The sequence below is a fragment of the Suricata suricatta genome, chromosome 10, assembly GCF_006229205.1.
Source record: "Suricata suricatta isolate VVHF042 chromosome 10, meerkat_22Aug2017_6uvM2_HiC, whole genome shotgun sequence".
Taxonomy (NCBI): domain Eukaryota; kingdom Metazoa; phylum Chordata; class Mammalia; order Carnivora; family Herpestidae; genus Suricata; species Suricata suricatta.
Genome location: NC_043709.1, coordinates 99,964,711 through 99,988,238, shown reverse-complemented (window position 1 = coordinate 99,988,238; position 23,528 = coordinate 99,964,711). Strand labels below are relative to the sequence as shown.

General features: G+C 41.5%; 1 long non-coding RNA gene across 4 annotated transcripts in view; it reads right to left on the bottom strand.

Moving 5' to 3' along the window:
- Nucleotides 1-10,250: 10,250 nt before the first annotated feature.
- Nucleotides 10,251-23,528, bottom strand: part of LOC115303822 — an 88,949-nt gene continuing 75,671 nt past the window's right edge. For all 4 annotated transcript variants that reach the window (XR_003914259.1, XR_003914258.1, XR_003914260.1 and 1 more), the window contains 2 exons: nt 13,123-13,211; nt 10,251-10,353 (listed from right to left, as the gene is read on the bottom strand). This is a non-coding gene — a long non-coding RNA (uncharacterized LOC115303822). The remainder of the gene's footprint in view (nt 10,354-13,122; nt 13,212-23,528) is intronic.

Below are 23,528 nucleotides of genomic sequence, written 5' to 3'. Positions count from 1 at the left end.
AGAAAAAAACTGCATAAAATATTAGAAAAGAAAAAGCAAAATTTTATCAATGGGAAGCACACATAGAAAAAAATCTAAACAAATCTAAAAACAAACTGCTTTAACCAGTAAGTGAATTTACCAAGGTTACTGATTAATATACATAAATCAATTGTATTTATATGTATTTATATTTACTACATATAGTTATATAATTATTTTCAATATCCTAACAGTGGACAGTTGGAAAATAAAATAAAAAGTTAAATCACTTGCCATATGATTAAAAAAATCAAATTCTTGGAAACAAATATAACAAAATATGTGTAAGAATTTTACAATGATAATTTTTAAATATTTCTGAGAAAAAAATCAAAGAAAACCTAAATAAATATAGAGATATTCCATGTTCATAGATGGGATGCTCACTATTATGAAGATGTTAGTTTGTCCCAAATTGATCTAAGATTGCCTAGCTTCAATGCAATCTCAGTCAAAATCCCAGTAGCCTTTTTGAAGACGTTAACACGCTTATTCTAAAAATTTGAAGAAGAAAGAAAAGTTGGAGAACTTACACTGCCATATTTCAGGAAAACATAAAGCTATAGAAATTAAGACAGCACGGTATTGTCATAACAAATAGTGGAAAAGGAAAGAGAAGTCTAGAAATGAAACCACATAAATACAATTGCTTGATTTTTGGAAAAAAAACGCTAATATGATTCAATGGGGAGAAAACGAACTTTTCAGTATGTGATGCTAGAACAAGTGGATATTCATTCACATAGAAAAAAATTAAGCATGACCCCAATTTCATGGCATACACAAAAGTGTATTTAAGAAGAATCATAAAACCATGCATGATAACTAAAACAATGTGGTTCTGAGGAGATTGCATAGGAAAACATTCTCATGACCTTGGAGTAGGAAAATACTTTTTAAACAGGATGCAAAAAGTATTAACTATAAAATATTTTAAATGATAGATTGGATGCATCAAAATTCAAAATTTGTGCTCATCAAAGACATCTGAAAAGTGAAAAGGCAAGCCACAGACTGGGAGAAAATATTCACAATATATATATCTCAGAAAGGACAAATATTCAAGTTATATTAAAAATTCCTACACAGGAATAGGGAAAAGCAAAAGAAAATTTTTTAGTTTTTTTTTTTTTCAAGTTTATTGATTCTGAGGTGGGGAGAGGGGCAAAGAGAAAAAGAGAATCCCAAGCAGGCTCCGGGCTGTCTGTGCAGAGCCCAGTTCGGGGCTTAGTCTCACCAACTGTGAGATCATGACCTGAGCTAAAATCCAGAGTTGGGGCTTAATGACTGAGCCACTCAGGAGCCCCCCAAAATAAATATTTTTAAAATGGACAAAGGCTTGAACAAAAACCTCATGAAAGATGATATCCAAATGGCCAGTAAACATTTGAAAAGGAGCTCTGATACCATAAGGAAACTCATTACCTTCTTAAAATGAAGACGAGGATTATAGTTACAGTCATCTATTCATCAAAAGGCACTATCAAAACCTACATTTAAATAATAAGACCTAGGGGCACCTCGGTGGCTCAGTCGGTTGAATGTCTGATTTCAGCTCAGGTTATGATCTCATGGTTTGAGCCCGGCTTCAGGTTCACTGCTCCAGAACCTGCTTTGGATCCTCTGTCCCCCTCTCTCTCTGCCCCTCCCCTGCTCTCTCTCTGTCTCTCTCATTTTTTAAAAGTATGACATGGACAAAAGAAGCAAGTCAAAGAAAACTGCATACAGTATAATTCTACTTATATGAAGTAAATAGATAACAATTATTAAACAAAATGTTCTTAATGTTCATTTTATTATTGAGAAAAAGTGAGACAGCATGAGCAGGGGAGGGGCAGAGAGAGGGAGACATAGTACCTGAAGCAGGCTCCAGGCTCCGAGCTGTCAGCACCAAGCTCTACTTGGGCTTGAACTCAGGAACCAGGAGATCATGACCTGAGCTGAATTTGGACACTTAACCAACTAAGCCACCCAGATGCTCCAATAAATAGATAATAATTCAAATGATAGCACCGCTTAGGAAATAAAATTGCTAAAGAAAAGAAAGAAAATAATTAGCACAAAATTTGCTCCGAATGAGGAAAGAATACAGAAAATGCAGTTAGTAAAGGGAATGAGTGCATGTTTGAGTGATAATAATGTTTGATTTCTTGTCCTAGATGGTGAGTACCTAAGAGTTGGTTTTATTATTTTTCTTAAAATTGTATAAATGCTTTTTCTTATTCTCCTTTCCATGTTTTTTAAGTGAGCATTCTTTATTTTTTAGAATGCTATTTTTTCATGTTTATTTTTGAGAGAGAGAGAAAGAGACAGAGCATGAGTTGGGGAGGAGCAAAGAGAGAGAAGGAAGACACAGAATTTGAAGCAGACTCCAGGCTCTGAGCTGTCAGAACCGAGTCTGACTTGGGGCTCAAACTCATGAACTGCGAGATCATGACCTGAACCTAGGATGGAAACTTAACCAACTGAGCCACCCAGGCACCCCAGAATTCTTTTTTTCTTTCTTTAAGTGTTTTATTTATTTTGAGAGAGAGAGAGAAAAAGGATGAGTGGGGGAGGGACAGAGAGAGAATCCCAACCAGACTCTGCACCATCAATACAGAGCCCGATGCGGGCTCAGATCCAAGAACCATGAGATCATGACCTGAGCTGAAGTTGTAAACTTAACTGACTGAGCCACCCAGGTACACCTCCTTTGAATGTTTTTTATAGTTCCAAACTTAAAAGAAGTTGCATGATTTTCATTTTGACTTTGACTTTATGAGTTTTATATTATACCTCATAATCCACAATTTATAGTCTCTGAAAATGTAGAGGTAAAGTAAACTTGGGGGGGAAGTTCTGTCATTTTCTGTATACCTTGGGGCACCTGGCTGGCTCAGTTGATAGAGCATGTGACTCTTGATCTCGGGTCTAGAGTTCAAGTCCCACATTGGGCACACAGATTATTTAAATGAATAAATAAGTAAAACATCTTAATTTCAGACCGCTCCTTAGTGGGTGTGATGGTTCGTTTTATGTGTTACGTTGGCTAAGCTCTAATACCCATCTGTTTAATCAAATACTAACCTAGATGTTGCTGTGAAGCTTTTTATAAGTGTGGTGAATATCTACAGTCAGTTGACTTTAAGTGAAAGAGACTATCCTTGATCCTATGGATGAGCCTCATCCAATCAGTTGAAGGCCTTAAGGGCAAAAACAGGTTTCCAAGAGAAGGCGAAATTCTGCCTAAGACTGCAGCATCAGGGCACATGGGTGGCTCAGTCGGTTAAGCATCTGACTCTTGATTTCAGCTTGTGTCATGATCTCACGAAGCATGGGTTTGAGCCTCATGTCTGATTCTATGCTGGCAGCTAGGGGCCTGCTCAAGATGCTCTGTTTCCCTCTCTGCCCCTCCCCAACTTGGTCTTTCTCAAAAATAAACATAAAAAAAAAAAGAAAAGACTGCAGCATCAACACCTGTTGAAGTTTCCCGTCTGCTGGCCTGCCCTGTGGATTTCACACTTGCCTGCCTTGGCAATCAGGTAAGCCAACTCCTTTAACATTTTATTTATTTATTGTGAGACAGACAGCATGAACAGTGGAGGGCAGAGAGAGAGGGAGACACAGATTCCAAAGCAGGCTTAAGGTTCCAAGTTGTCAGCCCAGAGCCCGCCATGGGGCTCGAACTCACCAACTGCGAGATCATGACCTGAGCCGAAGTCAGATGCTTAACCAACTGAGCCACCCAGGTGCCCCGAGCCAACTCCTTTAAATAAATTGGTTCCGTGTCTCTGAAAAGCCCTGACCTATCTAGAGTCTGGTACCAGGAAGTGGAGTGCTGCAGCATCAGGTACCTAAAAATGTGGAAGCGGCCTTGAAACTGAGTAATGAGGCTGGAAGAATGTTGAGGTGCATGCTAGAAAAAACCAGGATTGCCTTGAAGAGACAATTGGTGGAAACTTGGATGTTACAGATGATTCTGGTACAGGCTCAGAGGAAGTGAAAAGAATGGTAGACCAGCATCTATCATCTTGGAAAAAATATATATCATTATAAAAAGAATGTCAGCAGAAATATTAAAGGGACTTCTGGTAAGACCTTCAAAGGAAATGAGGAGTATGCTAAGGGACTCCAGAGGAAATATGCCCTTTGTTATGAATGTCAGAAAATTTGGCTGGATTGTGTTATACTGTTGGATGGGAACTACAGCTTGGAAGTAATGAACTAGAGTGTTTGTTTGTTTGTTTGTTTGCTTTTAACTTATTTTTTAATTTACCTCCAAGTTAGTTACCATATTGTGCAACAATGATTTCAGGAGTAGATTCCTTAATGCCCCTTACCAGTTTAGCCCATCCCCCCTCCCACGATTCCTCCAGCAACCCTTTATTCTCCATATTTAAGAGTCTCTTATGTTCTGTCCCTTTTCCTGTTTTTATATTCTTTTTGCTTCCCTTCCCTTATGTTCATCTGTTTTATATCTTAACATCCTCATTAGTGAAATTGTATGATATTTGCCTTTCTCTAACTAATTTCGCTTAGCATAATACCCTCTAGTTCCATCCATGTAGTTGCAAATGGCAAGATTTCATTCTTTTTGATAGCCAAGTAATACTCCATTATATATGTATATATATGTGTGTATATATGTGTGTATATATATATATACATGTGTTTTATATATATATATACACACATATAAAATACCACATCTTCTTTATCCATTCATCCATCAATGTATATTTGGTCTCTTTACATACTTTGGCTATTGTTGATAGTGCTGCTATAAACATTGGGGTGCATGTGTCCCTTCGAAATAGCACACCTGTATCCCTTGGATAGATACCTAGTAGTACAATTGCTGGGTCATAGGGTAGTTCTATTTTTAATTTTTTGAGGAATCTCCATACTGTTTTCCAGAGTGGCTGCACCAGTGTGCATTTCCACCAGCAATGCAAATGAGATCTTCTTTCTCCACATCCTCCCCAACATCTGTTGTTACCTACGTTGTTAATGTTAGCCATTCTGATGTTGTGAGGTGGTATCTCACTGTGTTTTTGATTTGTATTTCCCTGATGAGGAGTGATGTTGAGCGTTTTTTCATGTGTTGGTTGGCCAACTGGATGTCTTCTTTGGTGAAGTGTCTATACACTTGTCTTTTGCCTATTTCTTCACTGGATTATTTGTTTTTTGGCTGTTGAGTTTGAGAAGTTCTTTATAGATTTTGGATACTAACCCCTTTATCTGATATGTCATTTGCAAAAGCTTCTCCCATTCTATTGGTTGCCTCTTAGTTTTGCTGATTATTTCTTTCAACATGCAGAAGCTTTTTATTTTGATGAGGTCCCAATAGTTCATTTTTGCTTTTGTTTCCTGTGCCTCCAGAGACATGTTGAGTAAGAAGTTGCTGAGGTCGATGTAAAAAAGGTGTTTTCCTGCTTTCTTCTCTAAGATTTTGATGGCTTCCTGTCTTACATTTAGTTTTTTCATCCATTTTGATTTTATTTTTGTGTATGATGTAAGAAAGTGGTCCAGGTTCATTTTTCTGCATGTCACTGTCCAGTTTTTCTAGGACTATTTGCTGAAGAGACTGTCTTTATTCCATTGGATATTCTTTCCTGCTTTGTGAAAAATTAGTTGACCATACATTTGTGGGTCCATATCAGGTTCCCTATTATGTTCCATTGATCTGATTGTCTGTTTTTGTGCCAGTACCATACTGTCTTGATGATGACAGCTTTGTAATACATTGTGAAGTCTGGATTGCGATGCCTCCAGCTTTGGTTTTCTTTTTCATGATTACTTTGACTACCTGGGGTCTTTTCTGGTTCCATACAAACTTTAGGATTGTTTGTTCTAGCTCTGTGAAGAATGCTGGTGTTATTTTGATAGAGACTGCTATTTATTTATTTATTTTTAATTTTTTTTTTTTGTTTTGTTTTATTTATTTTTGATACTGAGAGAGACAGAGCATGAGAGGGGGAGGGGCAGAGAGAGAAGGAGACACAGAACCGGAAGCAGGCTCCAGGCTCTGAGCCAGCTGTCAGCACAGAGCCCGATGTGGGGCTCGAACCCACGACCGTGAGATCTGACCTGAGCCGAAGCCGGAAGCCCAACCGACTGAGCCACCCAGGCGCCCCTATTTATTTATTTTTAAATGTTTGTTTATTTTTGGGAGAGAGAGCACATGGGGGAGCAGGCAGAGAGAGAGGGAGACAGAGAATCTGAAGCAGGATCTGCACTGTCAGCAACAAGCCTGACATGGGGCTTGAACCCACAAACCATGAGATCATGACCTGAGCTAAAGTCAGATGGTTAACCTAACCGACTGAGCCTCCCAGGTGCCCCTGACCTGGAGTGTTTAGTTAAGCCTTCCAAGTACTGGAAGTACTGAAGGCTGCATTATTCCTTATTGTTTATGGTACACTTGTAGTAAACAGTATAGTACAGAAGAGAGATAAGTTGAGGAAGGAATTGTTAAGTAAAAAGGAACCAGAAAGGGATGATTTGGACAATTCTGAGCTATCCATAACTATCAAAGATGAGAAAGCATGCTCTCACGTCCATAGCACCACTGTGCCATCGCACACCCCTGTGGTGTGTGACAATAGATTCAATCAGCCACCTCAGCAGGAGCCAGGAATGGAGATGAGGTTGCCTAAGAAGCTCTGTAGAGACCAGTCATGTCTAAAGGCATGGATCCTCTTGACATTCACAGAAGACCAACAAGACTTTAGAGAATTTTGTACCAGCATCAACACTGCCAGCCTGGACAGAGAGGGGCAGAGATAAAATGAAATGAGGGAAGAGTGATCTTTGAATAGGAGCTTGGTATCCTATAATATACAGGACAGAGTCCCTGATAGAGAGGCCAGAATGGACACAACCGGAGACCTAGAGGCTGGGGCTTCCATGGGCCTAGAGAGCAGAGAGCAATGGGCTGCAGGGGCTCATTCTCAGGACTCGAGACCCAAATGGAATTTTCTCTGCTGAGTTTGAGACTTGCTGGGACCAGTGAACTCTTCATTGCTTCCATTTCTTTCCTTTTGGAAGGGGAATATTTATTCTATGCCTGGCCCAACATTTAATTTTGGAAGCAGCAAACTTATTCTCCAGCTTCACATGTACACAGAGGGAGAGGAATTTTGACCCAGGATGCATCACACCCCAGAGGCTCATCCATACCAAATTTAGAGGATCTAAATGAGGAGATTTGGGGCATTTTGAGTTGATGACATCAGATTCTAGACTTAAAGTAGATGCTAATGTATTGAGACTTTGGGAGATACTGAGATGGGGATAATGCAGTCTGCACATGGACAAACATGAGTTTGGGGGGGACCTAAAAGGAGGACTATACTGGGTTCAAGAGTCTCCCCAAATTCATGTCCACCCAAGACCCGATAATGTGATCTTATTTAGATACAAGTTCTTTGCGGCTGTAATCAGGTTAAAATGAGGTCATAGTGGATGATGAAGGGTCCTAATCCCCTGATATATTTTTATAAGGAGTGTCTTCATAGGGACACAGAGACACAGACACAGGGGAAGCCCATACAGGGAGGTCGTGATACAGACACAGAGTTTCGAAACCGTTGGTGACAGAGGCAGAGGTTGTAGTGTCACAGCTGCAAACAAGAACACCCCAGCAAATGGCCAGAAACTAGGCAGAAGCAAGGAAGGGTTCTTCCCCAGGGCCCTGCTTTCTGCCTCCCCCACCCCTACCTCCCCAGGGAGTATGGTCTCGTTGACACCTTGACTGCAGACTTCAGGGGTCAAGAACTGTTAGAGAATCAAGTTCCATTGTTCTATGTCATCATGCTGATGGTGACCTGTTAGAGCCTTCCAGGAAGCTGACACACAGGGCTTAGGAAGCGACTGCTTCTCAGGAGCAAATAAAATGAGGAGTGAAACAGGTCTGTTCTCTTTCTTCCAGTAAATCTTGCAAAGCTTTGCTTCTTTAAATCATTTGCACCTATCTTTGACTTTTATTTTTATTTTTTATTTTATTTTTTAAAATAATTTTTAAAGTTTACTTATGTATTTATTTATGTATTTATGTATTTATTTATTTATTTATTTATTTATTTAGAGAGAGAGAGAGAGAGCATGCACATGCATGCATATGAGCAAGGAAGGGGCAGAGAGAGAAGAAGAGAATCCTAACCAGGCTCCAAGCTGTGAGCACAGAGACCCACACAGGGCTTGATCTCACAACCATAGGATCATGACTTGAGCTGAAATCAAGAGTCGGACACTCAATTAACTGAGCCACCCAGGCACCCCTTGTCTTTGCCTTTCAGAAAGAAAAGTTTTCAAATGATATTTATAGATCAAGTAAACCTGACAGAGTTTTTTATAAAAATAAACAAACCACTGTCACTTATGAATACTAAAGCGAAGGTTGATTCTAGAACTATAAAAATGATTCACTATTGAAAACTATATGATTCTCCATTTTAGTGGAGAAAAAAATAACATCCTCTGTAGATGCTGAGAAATAAAATTAGACATCTTTCTGTTTCTGTAAAATGCTTAAGAAAGTAAGGATAGATAGATACTTTCTTTTTTTAATATTTATTTATTTTGAGAAAGAGAGTGCAAGTGGAGAGGAGCAGAGAGAGAGGAAGAGAGAGAATCCCAGGCAGACCCCTTCCTATGAGCACAGACCTGACTCAGGGCTCCATCAAATGAACTGTGAGGTCATGACTTGAGTTGAAATCAAGAATCAGAAGCTTAACCAGTGGAGCCACACAGGTGTCCCAGGACTTTCCTGACATGATAGCATACACCTAGCATAACCTGAAAGCCAGCATCCTCCTAAATACACAAATATAAAAAAGAATTCCATTACACTTAGGCACAGGATACAGATATCCACTATCAGCAGGTACCAGAAAAGGCAGTTAAAGGAGAAAGAGAAATCAGAAAGGTAGAGATCAATTATCATGAAGGGCAAGTGATACAATTGTGTACTTCAAAGGTCACTGAACTTGTACGTTAAAGGACCAGACAGTAAATGACCTCTGAGCATTTTTTTCATTTTCCTTTTTTTAAATAATTCTTTCATAATGTTAACAAAATATAAAAGAATAAAATTTTAGTTCTCAGTGGAATAAAAATAGTCCATGGCTGGGCTTGTCCCAGAGGTGGTAGTCTGCAGATCCTTTGTATACCTGGAAAGAGGAGAATTAAAGGAAAATATAACAAACTCAGAATTCAATAAATTCCACTTGTATATATATATGGAAATCAAGCAGCACTAATAACTACAAAAATACCCTGTTTTTAGAAAAGGCAAAGAAAGCAAAGACCTTGTTTAGAATAGAAAAATATTGTTTCTTAATTTTTAAATCCTGAGAATAAACTTGCCAAGAAATGCAGGCAATTTACAATTTTAAATTTACATTTAAATTTATATTTAAATTAACAATTTTAATGCTACTGAAAGACACAAAAGAAGATTTAACAATGCAGAGGCACAAAGTGTCCCTGGATTCTCAATTCTGTAAAGCTGTCAAAGACAGTTCATCTGTAAATTTAATGTCATCCCAATAAAAATACCAAAAGGGTATTTTTTTGGAACTAGACTAGCTGGTTCTAAATTTCATATGGAAAAACTACCAAGAATAGCCAGGAAAATTTTGCAAAAATTAAAGTAAAAAGAAAGGTTACGACTACCATATATAAAAAACTATTCAAAGTCCTTAAAATGTAAATAGAAACAAAAGATCACAACACCAAATAGAAAAGTCAGAGATAAATTTAAGAGAGTTTATGAGGATTTTGCCTGTGAAATGAATGATCTTGGCTCGACTGGATATCCATCTGAAGAAAAAAGGAAAGGTGCCGCCTAGCTCGCTATTAACATCATAATAGATTCTGACAGACAAAAGATTTCAATAAAAGCATAAATTACTGACAGAAAGATGAGAAGCATTTTATAACCTCATGGGAGAGAAAGTATGACACAAAATCTAGAAGCATAAAAGAGTGATGATTTGTTTAATGTAATCTCTGCCCCCAATATGGGACTCGAACTCTTGATCCCGAGATCAAGACTCACATGCTCCACTGACTGAGCCAGACAGGTGTCCCAAGAGTGATGAATTTTAATATGTAAAAACTTTTAACTATTTGTTTTCTGTGAGACAAACCAAAACAAAACAAAACAAAGTGATAGTAATAATGGTAATGCCTCAGTAAAACCAAAAAGTAAACAACCAATTGGGGAAAAAATTAATGGAGGGATCAGACAATTTTATTGAGGGGCTTCAGAGAAAGTTAAAAGGGTAGAAGGACAATAAGATTCCACATCCTCAGCCCACCAAAATCTTCCCAGCTTCACAGTCCCTGAAAAAAAGTGGAAAGAATATTTTTAACACATAGATAAGCAAGTGCTATTTTCTTTTTTTTAAGTTACTTATTTATTTTGAGAGAGACAGACAGCATGCAAGCAGGGGGAGGAGATGAGAGTGAGGGAGAATCTCAAATAGACTCCACAGTCAGCGCAGAACCCAACACAGGGCTCGAGCCCATGAACTGTGAGATCATGACCTGAGCTGAAATCAAGAGTCAGTCGCTTAATCGACTGAGCCACTCAGGCGTCCTAATCAAGTGCTATTCTCTTAATATATACAGAACTAAAAGGAAATAAGAGAAAACCCAACAATCTTATGGGAAAATGCACAAAGAATAGAAACTTCACAGGGAAAGAAACCCAACTAGCTCTTGAACATATGAAAAGATGTTCACCCTCACTCATAATAAGAGAAATGCAAATTTCAATTATAATGAAATGCCGTCTTTTCACCTGTAGAGTTGGTAAAGATTGTTTTGTAAGTTTGGTAGCCCACTGTGCTAATAAGAATACAGGAAAACAGACATTCACAAATTTTTATGGGAATGAAAATTGATACATGTTCTGTGAGGTGATATTTGCCAAGCTATCAAAATTACAAGATCGCACACCCATTGGGTCAACAATCACCTCTCTAGGTATCTATCCTACAGAAATGCTTGTACCATATGAATTTCCTACAAATGTTAAAAATTGGTATCAGGAATATTCGTTGTTTGTAACAACAAATCAGTGACTTAAACTTAGAAACAATGTAAGTGCTTTAGCATGAGTATAAATTTTGATACATCCATATAATGAAATATTATGTATCATTTACTAAAAAGTATATGGCAGTTATTCATCCTGATAGAGAAAAATGGCTATGACACATTGTCAAATGAAACAAGCAAGGAATAGAACAATGCATATAGTGTGCTACCACTTGTATTAAACATATATATGTACGTATTGTGTGTGTGCACTTGCACATATTGTGTGGATATGTATGTCAAGAAGTTGGCAACTGTGGTTGCCTCTGAAGAAAGGAACCAGGTTGAAAGTGTACATGGATGGAAGGGGAGGTTTACTGTTTACTAAATATGGAGATTTGGTGTACCATAAAAATGTTGAACCTGTTTAACAATTTTTTAAAGTAATCTCGATGTCCAAATTAGGGCTTGAACTCACAACTTCAAGATCAAGAGTCTCATCCTTTACCGACTGAGCCAACCAGATGCCCCAAACCTACTTTAAGAATAAAATAATATATGCTAATTCTAGAAAACAAAATACTAAGGAAGCAAAATAATAATCTCACCACCAAAGATAGCATTTTGATGATTATTTCCAGCCTTTTTTGTGTGTGTACATATAATTTTTTTAGTGGTAGGTATGTTAAAATCATACCACATATGATTTAAAAAAAATTTTTTAATGTTTATTTATTTTTGAGAGAAATAGAGTACAAGCAGGGGAGGGACAGAGAGAGAGAGGGAACCACAGAATTACAAGCAGGCTTCAGTCTCTAAGCTGTCAGATCGAACTCACAAACCGTGAGATCATGACCTGAGCCAAAGTCAGACGCTTAACCAACTGAGCCACCCAGTCACCCCACCACATATGATTTTTATCATTTCCTTTAATATTATGTAATAAACATTTTCCCATTTTCCAATTCAAAATGTATTCTTCTATACAGGTTTCTAACTTTTTACTGTTTCAGAGCTAGGATTATATTGATACATTTATTTCATTCTACTTTATGTAGGCAACGTCTCAGGAAGAAATACTTCTGCATGTAACACAAATTAGCAGCACTCAGCACCTTCTGATCCAAGCTTATCGAAGAAAAGACTAAATAATCTGAGTCTTTTCAGAAAGAAAAGAAGTGACCATATGTTTCTTAGTAAAAGCCACCCAGTGGTGGAAAAGGAAAACCTTAGCAATCACCCAGGAGGCCAGGAGGACTCACACACCTTCCAGGCCCCTGCAGAGGCCTCAGCGGAGTCCTGGAACTACAGCCAAGGCCACTGGAGAACGCAGCCCAAGTCCCTTCACTGTGCCACAGGGTCACATTTGCAATCAGTGAGGGCTCTTGAGTTCAAAGACTGGACTTAGTATACATTTTTGAGCACCTGCTAAGTGACAAAAATCTGCTAGACACTAGGAATCACAGGTGAATAAGATACAGGCTCTTGCTTCCATGGGCTTTCACTCCAGAATATGGTGGGACAGGGAGGAGGCTTCTCATGAGAGCAATGACAAAGCAGGGAGATGGACACTGTACAAAGTGTGTGGAAGGTGGTAGCAAGTCGGAGTAGCTGGCAATCCCTTGGCCTTCCTGGGCTTGCGTCTACAGCAATTTGGAAATTAAGGGTATTGCAGATGTAATTAGTTAAAATGAGGTCCTCAGCTCAGTATTACTAGTGTCCTTACAGGAAGAGGAGAAGGGGCATGGACACAGAAGAGGGGAATGCCAGGGGACAAATTGTTGGGGGTTAGGCACAATTTAATGCATAACAGTTGCTTAATAAATATCTGGGGAATGGATTAGTAGACAAATAAATACACAGATGGGAATGGGGTAGCTCAGCTAGAAATGCCAAGTGTCACCAGTGAATCCCCTGGTGGCACACAGCTTTCCCTCCCCACGCAGCTTCATATCGACCATTTTCATTCGCTCTTGGGAGGAATTGCTCAAAAATCAATCCTTTCCGTTTTCAGCTGGTGAAGGAAGACAGCTTTCCCCACCCCTCTTCATATACCATTTGTATCCGTACCCAAGATCCTGTGCCTCTGTTCATTTGGTCTTCTCTGCAGCCCCCCTGGAGTGTGAAATCACATCATGGCCACATCCTCGATGGGGAACCTGAGGTGCAGAAAGGCAAGGTGGGAAGCCCTATTACCAAGCGACAGAACCCAGAACTGTGAACTCACAGGCAATTTTTTCCCTCATAAAAACACTATTTTTTTCATTTCACAATGATACATGAACAAATGTTCACCCTAAAAATTTCAAATAATATTATATCAACAAAATGTTAAAAAGTCCCATTACCATCCCGAAACCAGTCCCAGGCCTAGTGTCCTCTGTGGGTGGGTGGGGTGTGGGGGGTGTGGCTGTATCCACAGCTTTGTGTCTCTTTCCTGGCTTTTTTCCTCTGTATTTATTGTCCAATATGTATATCTATACCTATTTTTAGTACTTGCTTTTTATTTACATAAAGAGGATCACACTCTTCAGGCTGTTCTGGTCCTGGCGTTTTCCACTTAACAACACCCTGGAGATGTTTCTCCTGCGTCAGCAAAGCTGATGCTCACCCCGAGTGTACCCGGGCGGCGGCAGGACCGGCTCCTGTCCCCGCTGGGCAGGCTTCTGTTCTGACCGGCCAGCTCCCATGCTCAAACAGGCTGTGCATATTTTGAATATCACCCTGTATATTCATGCATACGAGTGTGTCTCATCCATTTGAAGGGCTGTATGGTGCTCCAGAGTACGAGCGGCTGTTTTTATGCAATCGTGCGTGTTAGTGCACATTTAGGTTTTTCCAGTTTTTCAGTATTTTGAACTATGTGGCTCACATAGTTCCTCACATCCTGAACCTGCCTTTTTGTGAACACACGTGAAAATGTGAAGTATTCTCTCCACAGCCTGTTGCATGATAAAGACATTCAGGATCTCCCAGCCCTATGGTGGGACACAGGGAAGGAGCCCTCCTGAGCATATTACCTGGAACAGGCTGGCCACCTGGGCTGCACTGAGCCTCACAACACCTGTGCCTGGGCCTCATCCCACCAGGAAATCTGATTTAACCAAACCAGGTGGACACCAGGCAACAAGATTTCTTTAAAGGAAAACTTCTGTAGGTGATTCAGATGTACAGTCAAGGGTAATAACCATCAACAAAGGACCTCTGAGTCTTTTATGAGGGGCCTACTGAAAGATTTAAACCCTGAAAAGAAAAAGTACTAACAAAAGAAAGGCAGAAGGACAGGAAAAGGAAAGGGAAGTAGAGACAGTTTCATCCCACCCCAAAATGCTGAGCCAGCCCCACCTCCAGCCCCTGAGGGGTCCCCACAAGTCAGGCTGCATCTCCCCTCACCCCATCCCTGGGGTCTGCATCCTCACCTGTGGATCTCTGTACAAATCCACCCCTTCCAAAACAAGGCGCCAGTACTCTCCACCCTCTGTGAGGAGGAGTCCTAACGTCTAGGGGACTTTAGGACAGTGGAACTATTCTGTATGGTATCGGCATGGTGGGTTCACAACACTGTACATTCAGCAAAACCCACAGGCTATACAATACAACAAGCCACCCCTAACTGAACCATGAACTTCAGTTAATAATGCTGTGTCCACACTGGTTCATCAGCTATAACAAATGTATCACACCAGTGTAAGATGTTAATAATGGGGGAAAGTGAGGGGGTGAGTATATGGGAACTCTGTACTTTCTGCTCAGTTTTTCTGTAAAACCACTCTAAAAAATTCTCCCTCTCTCCGCTTCTCCCCATTTCTCCAGAAGAGTAGTTGAAACATTTTTTATGTTTATTTATGTATTTACTTGAGAGAGAGAGAGAGAGAGAGAGAGAGAGAGAGAGAGAGAGAGAGAGAGTGAGCGCACGAGGGAGATGGGGGAAAGGCAGAGAGAGAGAGAGAATCCCAAGCAGGTTCAGAGGCCAATGCGGGGCTCAATCCCCAGCTGAAATCAAGAGTCAGATGCTTAACCGACTGAACCACCCAGGCACCCCGAGCAGTTGGTTGAGAAACTGCAGAATGACCCAAACCACTGAACTCCTTCAGGCTTCGTAAGCAAGTCTCCAGGTGATTATCCTGACAGCCAGGGTGCGCGTGCAGGGTGCCAGGGTGCTTCAGTCCCCTTCTAGCTGTGTGCCTCCGGCTCCTCCAGCCTCTTTAGTTACTCCTCTAAGTCCTCCAGGCCAGCCAAGGGTTAAGGACCTCGGGGTGGTGTGAACCCCTCACACTACCTTTCCCCTCATTCACATTTCTCTGGCCCAAGACTCCTTTTTCATCAAAGGTTAATCTGATTAGAGCTAAGGTGCTAATAACTTGAATGAATGCCATTAAACAGTACTAGATAAAATCTGCATTTCAGCAGAGGTTCCCAAAGGGCCAGAGGCTGGAATGTGAAGCATCTGGGTAGGGCCAGGAGAATGAGGCTTGGGAGGGGTCCTTTTCCAGACCTGGGGTAGCCTCCCACTATGGATCTAATAAGCCCCTTCATGAGCACAGTATTTCATAGTTTGTAAGGCAATTTAACAATGACTTTTCGAGTGCTTCTCAATGTCACTGCTGTGCTAAGTCCCTGTATACGTTATCTCATTTCATTTAAAAGAACCCAATGAGGTGAGTTGTAGGTTGAGGTATCGTTGTCTCCATTCCACAGAGGAAGTGTTTGAGGTCGGTTGTGTGTGTGACAGAGGTGACATTCAAACCTAGTCTGAACTCTACTTTAATCCCTTCCCTTCTAATCTGTGGATCCCTAACTATGTAGCAGAAGTTATGCATAACAGAATTTCTATCACTCCTAGGTGACAACAGTGGGTGGGACCTGGTGTGCAGGCCACCCTCCCTCTGCCAGACCTCCCCCGACTCCTTACCTCCCTGACCTCCTGGCCCTGCATAGAAAGCTAATATCATCAATCTTAGCTGGAGAGATCCCCATCTCCCCCGCCTCCACCCCCACCCAGCACCTGACTCTGCCTCCAGCCAGCTGTGAGACAGGCAGGTGGGGCCCTCATTGAGCTATAATGGGCCAGGCAGTGGCAGCATATGGTAAGGAGACCAAGAACCTGAGTGTAATTCACTACTTCCTGCCCACTCATTGAGTATCTACAAAAGTACTGGATATGGGATACCAAATATGACTAAGAAGAGGTCCCTGCCCTCAGACAGCTCCCATCCACTATAGGAGGGGGAAAGGAGGGTGGGAAAGAGAGGGGGGAAATGGAATAGATAGGCAGGATTTGAAAACACCCCACAAGAACTTTTGATATTGCCTCCCCTCTACTGAGAACCCCTCTGACTCTTCAAACTTTCAAGGGCTCCTCTAACTCAGTCAACTTTTCCATAGGTGTAGTCATGAGACAGGAGGCAGGATAAAACAATGTACATGAGCCGTTTCAAACCTTATTCATTTATTCATTCATTTGACAAAGACATACCATGTGCCCACTGTGTGCCTGGCACTGTTCTGAACCCTGGCACATGCAGGAGGGAACAAGACAGATAAAACACCCGCCTTCCAGTTGGGCCACCAGATCATAATTTGGTAATGAAGTACAATATCAGGTGTATATAGTACAATAGCAGGTGATGTTAAGTGCTAAGAAGAAAATAGAAGACCACATGAGGTTAAGGTAAGAACATATTACTTAGAATAGCAATTCAATATACACATTATGTACTTCACAGGCGTGATAGCAACATCAATTCTATCCGAAAAGCACAGTCATTTGAAAATAAGTTGTAAATACAGATCAGAGAGGAAATGAAAGTATTACACATAGAGACAAGACAGCACTGCCAGAGACAGGATCTGAGGCACAGGCACGCTGGAGGGTCCTCACTGTTAAGAGTTTGACACCAGACAGCCCTGGTTCAAACCGTGCTTCTCTCATTTCCTAACTGTGTGACTTTGGAAATTATCTTAAAAGTTGTGGTGAAGTCTAAAAATAGGTAATATTGGGGTCCCTGGGTGGCTCAGTCGGTTGAGTGTCCAACTCTTGATTTCAGTGCAGGTCATAATCTCAAGGTGGTGAGAGCATTAGGCTCTGTGCCTTCTTGGGCCTCTCTCTCTCCTCTGGCACTTGCGTGCCCTCTCTCTCTCTAAAAAAATAATAAATAAAAACATAATATTTATAAAGTATACCATGTCTTGGCATAGTAAATGGTAACTACTATTATTAATTTTTGCTACCAAGAGCTGAGATGATCCAAATATTTCTTCTTTTTTAAATTGTTGTTAGTAGAAAGCATGATCGTTGTATTTGTAACACTTTACTTTTTAAAGTACTTTTATATACACTACCTTAAATTCTCAGCAAATTTGAGAGTTGGGCATTATTTGGGGACATTTTCCTGGGAGCAATGTTATCCATATTTCATATAAGAAAATCAAAACTAAGTGATAGATTAAAGATTATAAAGGGGCACCTGGGTGACTCAGTCAGTTAAGCATCTGATTTCAGCTCAGGTCATGATCTCACAGTTCGTGGGTTCAAGCCCCGCATTGGGTTCTGTGCTGACATCTCAGAGCCGGGAACCTGCTTCAAATTCTGTGTCTCCCTGGATCTCTGCCCTTCCCCCAGTGGCACTGAGTCTCTCAATGTCTCTCACAAATAAATAAACATTTAAAAAACATTTTTTTAAAGATTATACATGGTGAATGATAAAGCCAAGACTTAACCAAGACAGTCTGAACCCAAAGCCTATGCTCTTCACCTTAAAATAAAATGGGAATGGTGGTCTATAGAACAAATTAAAACCAAACATCCTATTGCCCCAATCTGCTGGCCAGATCCAGGTCCCACGCCCTGCCTTAACTGCTGGGAAAGTGTCTAGTCCTGTTGGCCCCTGTCATGACAAGCAGGTTCTAATAGTTCCAGGAAGGAAGAAGGAAGAAAAAAGAGATGCCAAGAGAACAAGAATACTGTCTACAACATGCATGGCACTTGAAACTGTCTTCTCTCCCTCCTTCATCTGCAATGGACTTCCAAAGGTTGGTATTAATTTTGCCTCCAGAAGAGCTTTGAGAGCTGTTCACTTTCCTCAACTCTCAGATCCTCACTCAGGCTACAATCGCATCTGTAGTATCTAGCCTGGGCTGGGCTGCAAAGTACAGACGCTGGGGTCCTGGCATGCTGCTTCTTTATCCTCCATGCTCCTAAGATGACCTCTCCAAAAGTGATCATCACACCCTCTGCTTCTAACTCTTCTGTGGTTTCCTGTGGCTCCTGGGAAAATGTCTGAAAGGCCGGTGTGGTACAGGCCCAGCCCACTCCTGTGTCATCCCTCTCCACCATTCCCCTTTAGATTCTGCCTCCTACCGGCACTGGCCTTCCAGAGAGCACACCTGCTTTTTCTCCCCACGGGGCCTCCTTCTGGGCTGATCCTTTCTCCAGCACCTCTCCGGGCTACTTGCCACCCATCCTTGGCATCTGTCACCCTCCCCACCTGGGTCAGGTTTCTATGCTAAGTGCTTTATCAGCTAGGAATTTTATTCATCCCTAAGCAACAAAGGCCCCCCCCCCCAATAGTGGCTTAAACAAGATGGTTTGGGGGATTGCCTTACTGTGGGGAGGGGGGATCTTTTCTCTCATGAAGCAAGCAGCCCAGGACAGGCACTCAAGACTGGCAAGAGCACTACTGTGTATGCTCATGCTGGTGCAGAGCCCTCTTCCTCAGGTGTATTGCTTTTTTTTTTTAATGTTTTTTTTTCTTTGAGAGAGAGAGTGGGGAGGGAGGGGCAGAGAGAGAGGGAGAGAGAGAATCCCAAGCAGGCTCGGTGCCATCAGCACAGAGCCCGATGCAAGGCTCAAACTCAGAAACCATGAGCTCATGACCTGAGCTGAAACCAAGAGTCGGATGCTTAACAGACTGAGCCACCCAGGCTCCCCTTTCCTCAGCTTTATTAAACGGCTTTGTGGAGCTCTGGCCATCACAACCCGCTATTAGAGAGAATTCCCAGAAGTCCTACCCAAGAACTTTTACTCTACCTTATTGCCCTCAAATTCATTAACAGCCATACCCAACTTCAGGAGAGGCTAGGGGAAAAAAATTCCAACCAGACCCACTTTCCCCTTTAACCATATAAGGATTCAATGAGTAAAGAGAAGAAGGGGGCACCTGGGTGGCTCACTCGGTTGAGCTTCCGATTTTGGCTCAGGTCACGATCTTGTGGTTCATGAGTTCAAGCCCGGCATCAGGCTCCTTACTGACAGCTCTGAGCCTAGAGCCTGCTTTGGATTCTGTCTCCCTCTCTGCCTCTCCCCTGCTTGCTCTCTCTCTCTGTCTCTCTCTCTCAAAAATAAACATTTTTTAAAAAGAGAGAGAAGGGAGACTGTGTATTGAAGAGGCAACCAGTAGCCAGTGCTACATAGGCTTTCACAGAACCGTCTCCTCTCCTTCATACCACTTCACTGAGCCAGAGGTTATACATTCTTTAGTTTGAGCCCAGGAGTCCCCACAAGGACAAGTGAAATTCCTTCACCATATCTCTTCTTTCTTTCCTCCGAAGATGTTTAAAAATAAACAAACAAACTAGAAGACAAAAGTGTCCATCTTCCCATGGGCAGTTCCCTTGCAAACCTCAACTTTCATCCCCTTAAATTCTCTAATGAAGGATATGACTTCACCCAAATACAGCTACCTGTGTGGTTCCGGGCTTGTTTAGCCAACTATCAATAAACAAGGCAGTTTCTCTAGGCAATCAGTGCCACTGGATTGTTAGCAGTGATTCCATAGTTCCTACTTTCGAAAAACTTAGATTCTAGGGGCACCTGGGTGACTCTGTCAGTTAAGCCTCTGATTTCGGCTCAGGTCATGATCTCACAGCTTGTGAGTTCAAGTCCTGCATTGGTCTCTGTGCTGACAGCTCAGAGCCTGAAGCCTGCTTTGGATTCTGTCTCTCTCTCTCTCTCTCTCTCTCTCTCTCTCTCTCTCTCTCTGTCCCTCCTCCACTCATGCTTTGTCTCTCTCTCTCAAAAAAAAAAAATTTAAAAAAATTTTTAAAGAAACTTAGATTCTATTAGAGCTCACAGGATGCAGATCTGAAACAAATGACCAGCAGCTGGAGGTGCTGACCTGACCTTTGTCCAGAGAGGGAGCCCCCTGCCTTCTTTGCCCTTCACGGTGCCCTCACTTTCAAGCAGGAGGCACTGGAGAACCCTGTAGTCAGAATCCAATGATCGCTATTCCATGTTTTCATCTAAAATTCAAAGCTCAGGGTTTCTGACATAGTTCTTTCCTTACTAATCTCATTATTGTTCAATAATTTTTAATAAGTCAATATGTATTAACTACCTAAATGAATTAATTAATAGCACATACGTAGTAACAGCCTGTGGAAGAATGTGTTGTAAATAACTCAATGAAGATTGCTATAATTATCATTTATTTGGTATGTACTAAGTTCCGGGCATTTTGCGTGCATTATCTTTAATCCTCACAACAAACATGTGTGGAAAGTATTTAAATAGGGCATCATTTGCCCAAAGGCACAGGGCTTTTTAAGCAATGGAGATAGGATCTAACTCAGTCCTGGCTGACTCCTAAGTCTCTGGTCTTTCCCTACCATGCTACCTTTCAACTTTGCAGAAAGCACTTGTCCATGTAAACACAGGTAAGCCCTGTCCTCTCTACTCTGGGAGTCTCATGAAATGTGCGGTTTGTTTTTTGGTGTAGCATATGGCCCTCTTTTCTGGGCCAGTAGACAAGCAACTATTTAGCGTGGGTGGGATGGGCTGTGGGAAGGATCCTCCCTTCTACAAATGAATAAGAAGCAGGCAGTGGGCATTCGAAATATTTTCACCAGAAAGGTATTCTGAGAGTGGTAGAACTGCTTAAAAGAAACAGACCTAGATAAAAGGGATTTCTCAACCTCTTTACAGATGAAGCTCTGTTAGCACTCCCTAACACAGAGGACAGAGGCCAATCTTTCATGTGACAGATTGTTTAGACAATGCCTCACCTCTCTGGTGGAAAGGGTCCTGGGGTTAAATTTCCTATAAGGGCTCTCCCACCATCTCATGCCCCTTGCGTCACTGGAGGAAGACAAACAGATTGGTGCCAGTGGGGAATCAGGGATGCACGGAAGGGGGGGGAGGGGGGGAGATGGGGACAGGAGAGGTACAAGTGAGCCCACTCCAAACTTAATGCAGTTATCCATCAACTTCTGTCGGTTCTGACTCTGGGTGGCTTACAAAACCCTCCCGCTAGCATACACTGGGCTGCCTTAAATAGCCCTTGCTTCTTCTTTGAGAAGGGGGCATAGCTCTTCTTAACTTAATTTTCCCCCAAACAAGACACACCCAAAAACTGACCTTTGGAAAAGGGGCTGCTTCCCAGGTGAATTCAACACCCAAGAAGTCTGGATGCTTTTTCTTAATATCCTTAAGGCATTCGTCCTCTTACCCCTACACTGTTTAAGTGAGTTTATCCACTATAAAGCATGGGGTGAGGGGGGGGGTGAGTGTTGTGCAATCTACTGGAATGAGTGCCACTGATTCAAAACATAAAGAGGTGAAGAAGGTAGACAAGAAAAGCAGATTCTGGCTAAAATGAACAACAGAAGAAACAACATACTGGTGAACCAGATGCAGAGAATGGGGAACACTATTGCACTCTTGGTGGGGACACAATGGTGCAGGCACTCTGGAAAACAGTATGGAGGTTCCTCAAAAAATAAAAAATAGAACTACCCAACAACCCAGCAATTATACTACTAGGTATTTATCTAAAGGATAAAAAAAAAATGTTGATTCAAAGTGGCATATGCACTCCAATGTTTATAGCAGTGTTATTAACAATAGCCAATTATGGAAAGATCCCAAATGTCCATTGGCTGACAAATGGATAAAGAAGATGTGGTATGTGTGTGTGTATATATATGCAGATACACACACACACACACACACACACACACACACACACGCACAATAGAATGTTACTCGGTGATCAAAAAGAATGAAATCTTGCCATTCGCAACAACTCAGATGGAACAAGACTGTATTGTGCTAAGCGAAATACATCAGTCAGAGAAAGAAACATTATATGACTTCACTCATATGTGGAATTTAAAAAACAAAACAGATGAACATAGCGGAATGGAAGGCAAAATTAGATATAAAGAGAGAGGGAGGCAAACTATAAGAGACTCTTCAATACAGAGAACAAACTGAGGGTTCCTGGAGGGGAGGTAGGGGGGAGGGAGATGGGCTAGATGGGTGATGGGCATTAAGGAGGGCACTTGCTGGGATGAGAACCAAGTGTTGTATGTAAGTGAAGAATCACTAAATTCTACCCCTGAAACCAATACTACACTGTATGTTAACCAACTTGTATTTAAATAAATTTACTAAAAAAAAGAAAAGCAGATTCTAAGTCATTTCACAATGCTATATATATCCCAGTAAAGCCTAGGACCTTGTTAGAGAATTTCTTAAGGAAAACCGTACTTCTCTTTTCCCCTGTGCTTGTTCATGAGGGATGGAAGGTGGAGGGGAGCTGCATGGGCAGCAACTAAAACAGAGAGCCATGCAATGCCGTGTAGGAGCCCCACTCACGCCAATCTTTCAAGTAACTGGTCAACCCGAAGTCTGAAGATGGTTATCTCACCTGATCTGAGGGTAAATACTCCCCTCTGTCCTTATCGCACAACTTACAAAATTAAAGTGTGCTCAGGGAATGAAAATTCATTTTAATATGACCTTAGAGAAAGTGGCTGAAGGTCCATTGCCTACCTCTACCAGAAAAAAGCCAAAACATTCATAAAAATTCCAAATTTTTTAATATCCCTGTATCCTCTGATAAGGGACACTAGTGCATCTCAACTGGCCAGTGAACTTTGGGAAACTAGAGCATTTGGCCTATGTATATTTTAAGGAACTGATTTGTAAACCCTTTTGTTCAGTGTGACCTTGTCTCCCCTAGTCTATCTTGGCTCTGGGTAGCCATGGGTGTGGGCAACTGAGAGTCGGTGGTAGAGACCGTGCTGGGTTCTCCTCCTGTGGGCCGGCTGGCCAGCTGAGCTCCTGCGGTGGGTGGGGAAGCCAGCCAGGCCTGAGGTTCAGTCAAACATCTTTCATGAATTTACTTTCCACAGGAGCTTGAGCTGGCAGAACCCAAAAAGTATTCTGTCCCCAGCATGTTCCCCCTTGATTTTCATACCTTTCTGGATTTCAAGGGTAACAGAATTCAAGGGTGTCTGATTTGTTGAAAATAGCTCAGCAAAGTCTGGTTTGTGAGAGCCATTTGATAACTAAGATGTCTTTCTTTTCCTCTTGGTCTTCTGAATCCATCTACTCCCAAGCCTCAACCTTGGCTAGAAGCTGGAGAGTCACAACCCAAATTATAAAGGGAAGTGGAGCTGGGGCATGGTGCAGAAGTGGATTTAATCCTTCAAAGTGCTCCATGATTCTCATCCCTAATTCACAGACAAGAACA